This window comes from Akebia trifoliata, chromosome 14, assembly GCF_017979445.1.
Source record: "Akebia trifoliata isolate Shusen 1 chromosome 14, ASM1797944v1, whole genome shotgun sequence".
In the NCBI taxonomy this organism is placed as follows: domain Eukaryota; kingdom Viridiplantae; phylum Streptophyta; class Magnoliopsida; order Ranunculales; family Lardizabalaceae; genus Akebia; species Akebia trifoliata.
In genome coordinates this window covers 20,565,200-20,569,212 of record NC_141388.1, presented here as the reverse complement: position 1 = coordinate 20,569,212, position 4,013 = coordinate 20,565,200, and the positions used below count along the sequence as shown (strand labels likewise).

General features: G+C 34.1%; 1 pseudogene; it reads right to left on the bottom strand.

The window, feature by feature from the left end:
• Nucleotides 1-630: 630 nt before the first annotated feature.
• Nucleotides 631-2,031, bottom strand: LOC147386518 (putative pentatricopeptide repeat-containing protein At5g40405 pseudogene; annotated as a pseudogene).
• Between the last annotated feature and the right edge of the window lie 1,982 nt (nt 2,032-4,013).

Here is a 4,013-nt window from a genome sequence, read left to right as displayed (position 1 = left end):
TTATCAAATCAAATCCTTATGGGATCAGGGTACAGCTTGATCCATAACCGATCCAATAAGATATTTGATTGTAATCTAATAAGATTGAATCCTCATCAAAATTTAAATCCTCGATCGAGACTTGAAGTTATCTTTATTTTTGGCAAATCACATTTTTATCAACTTTGTAAATAATTTGGAATGTATAATTTCCCTATAAATAAGATGATATCTAACTTTCTCCTAATTTAATATTAAATCAAAATTTATTTTAGTTTAAATTTTTTTTAAATATCTTAAATTTTTTATTACTTTCTCATTACAAAAAATAACATAAAAATTTAGTTACAATTCCCTTAACTTTTTTATTTCTTTAATCCAAAAAGAAAATTATACTGTTTATAAAGGCAACTTACCCAATTTTTTTTACTTGATCTTCAAATGCATCCGATAATTTTCCTCCTCATCTCTTAGTGTCTTAAGACTTTCAATATGCAATGGGTTGAATAATCATCAAGTTTCAACATCGACACCAAATCCATGCATGCCATAAAGGGTTTCCTTTAATCTCCAAAACTAAACCCTTGAGATCAGTCCAATTACTATCATAAGCCCAAAAGCGACCGCTATTCTCTCGCTATGATATCTCACCTAACTCTCTTTCTCCTCTTCGTCTATGTCATGGAGCACAGAGGCCATATCCGGTTCGTGCCCCATCCCTCTCAATTCCTTAGCAATCTCATCTAGAAATCTGTTGATCTCTATAAATTGTGGATGTGAAGTGTCACCAGCCATAAACTCATGCACAACATTGTCGATCTCGATCAAACTACACCCGGGTGTTTTACAGACTCCCCTATCGATCATCAAATTCCTACATATCTCGACATCATCCCAACGATTTACAGATGCATATATATTGGATAAGAACACATAATTTCCCCCATCGTGGGGATCCAACTCTAATAAATGCTCTATCACTTGTTCACTTAGTTTAGTATCTTTATGAATATGACAAGCACGAAGCAAGCTCCCCCAAACTGCCGCATTTGGAGTCATGGGCATGGCTCTTATGAGCTCTAAGGCCTCTTCAAGGAACCCACCTCTGCCAAGAAGATCGACCATGCAACCATAGTGCTCAATTCCAGGCTCAACCCCATAAACTCCAAGCATTTTGGAGAAATATTGTCTACCTTCAGAGACCAACCCTGAATGGCTACACCCACTCAAAAGCCCGATAAAGGTAACACGGTCGGGTTTTACATTCTCTTTCTTCATGTTTACGAAAGTATTAATTGCTTCCTTTCCATAACCATGCATTCCTAATCCTACAATGATCGAGCTCCAACAAAAGACGTTCTTCGAAGGTAGCCAATGAAACACATCAAGAGCGGCTTCTATACTCCCACACTTACAATACATGTCTATAAGAGCATTTCCCAAAAAAACATCAATTTTGAAGTTTTGACGTCTAATATAAGCGTGAATCCAATTACCCATATCTAAAGCACCAAGATGAGCACAAGCGGATAATAAGCTAACCATTGTTACCTCAGTAGGCTTCACATTCTCCACTTGCATCTGTTGAAATGTTGAAATGGCTCTACCGAATTCCCTATATTGACAATATGCGGAGATCATTGTATTCCATGTCACAGCATTCTTTATAGATCCCATACAATTGAACAAATCCGTAGCTATCATCAGCTGGTTTGACTTACAATAGCCATCAATCATGGCATTCCACGAGATTACATCTTTCATTGGATTCCAATCAAAAATCAAGCGAGCAGAACGAATATCACCCAACTTGCAATAGCAAGTTATCATGGAATTCCAAGAGGACGAGTTCCTCTCTGGCATCTCATCGAACAACTTCTTTGCATCGATCATATAACCATGCTTACCCAATGCAAGAATCATCACATTATGTGCCACAACATCTCTTTGAGGCATTTCGGTGAACAATCGCTTTGCAGAGTTCAAATCTCCAATCTTTGCATAAAAATCAAGCAACCCAGTTTGCAGAAACAGATCAAATTCAACACCCATTTTCAGAATCTGACTATGAAATGCTTCTCCCAGTTTATTTTGAGACAGAGAAGCACAGGCTCGTAAAATTAAAGAAAATGTCGTCTTATCGGGAATGATATTTTCACGAAGCATACTATTATAAAAACCCAGAAATTCTTGACCAAAATCAAATTCTATCGACGCTTGGATGGTTGAATTCCATAGAGATAAGTCATAGATTGGCAAATTCTGCAAGAAAAAGATAGCATAATCAAGTTTGCGGAATCGAAAACAGGAAGAAAGGAAGTTAGTGAGGAGAGGATATGTGTGGAGAAATCCGTTGGTGAGGATTTGACTATGGATTTGTTGCAAGTGTTTTGGGTTAATGAGAGGGTTCTGGAGATGGAAGATTAGACAGTCTGTGAGAGAGGAAAGATTTCTTGGAATTGATTTCATCTGTTGAAGTTCCCGCGACAATTGAGCATTTGGGCTCAAACATTAAAAACAAAAAACAAACCAGAAAAAAAAGGGACAATGACCATAAGTGGTCGAAAATATGTACAAAATGTTAGAATTTTAATCAAAATTATTTATTTATTTTAATTTTTTTTAAATTAAAATATCTTTTTTATGATCCAATTAAATACTAATTTTTTAAAGGGATTGAATTTTTATTGACTAAGAACATTAAGGATCAAATTGAAAATAATTCCTTGTAATTTAAGAAATTTCCATCGAATAAGATCTTGTGATTTCCTAAATATATTAAAGTTCTTATCTTCTTAGAGTTTCTTCCAGTTTGATGATGGGGTGGAATTGAAAAGAAAAACTCTTTAAAGAGGGAAGTGATAGCCGTCTCCTATTATGTATGAATGTAGACACCCCATTTTTGCATTTGTCTAATTCGACAATCCGTTACCCGAGTACCGTGGATTCCTAATGATGATCGTAAAGAACTCGAAGGCTTGTGAGTACTATCCCTGATTCCTTCCGTTTCCACTCTTTTCATCTCCCCTACTCGTTACGACTCGATATAGAAATTCACGCACGCTTAGGATTGCCACACGTTACACCCGATTTAGCAAGCACGTACGTTTAGGTTCGCTACACAGTTCGATAACCTAGAGACCTCGCTATGCTAGGAAAATATGACTTTGAAACTTAGAAATAATCACGTTGAAACTGAAAAAAAACCTCACATTAAAATTCATAAAAATCTGCAAAAATTGATAAAATGACGAAAATACCCTTCATGAATTTCGGACCCCCGAAAGACCTCGAAAGTACCTCCATTGCACTTAGAATATGATTTCGGGTGTAACAGGACCCAAACCGACGAAAACAGAGAAATTTAGGAAATATTATAAAAATGACCGAAATGCCTCTCAACCTTCAAATTCAACATAGAGATCCCAATCGTTAGGAAAATGTAATAAAAATTGAAATCCAATTAAAAATCTAATCTAACTAAAAATAAAACTCAAACTAAAAAAATTCAACAAATCAAATTCAAACAATTAAACAATTAAAATTAAAATCAAATAACAATTAAACAATTAAAATTAAAATCAAACAACAATTAAACAATTAAAATTAAAATCAAGTAACAATTAAAATTAAACAATTAAAACTAAAATCAAGCAACAATTAAACATTTAAAAATTAAAATCAAACCGTCGATAAGATTAAAATAAAAAAAAGCAATCAAGAAATTAAAACCAATAAAAAAAATTTCTAAAATCAATTGACCAAAATTCCAATTAACCAACCATTAAAATTAAATTCAAAAGCTAATCAACAAATTTAAAATCCAATTAACCCAATCCAAAATCGAATTAATACTCAACCAATCACAACCCGGTGACGGATAATTATTGTAATGCGAGTAGCGTGGGATTGTCCCACCACCATTCTCCCAAAAAAAAGAAATAAAAAGCTAGAAGAGAAATACGTGTTGATTGAAAGAAAAAAGGAGAAAGAAAATAAAAAACGAAAAATAGAAACTTGCTTTCTATTTAAAA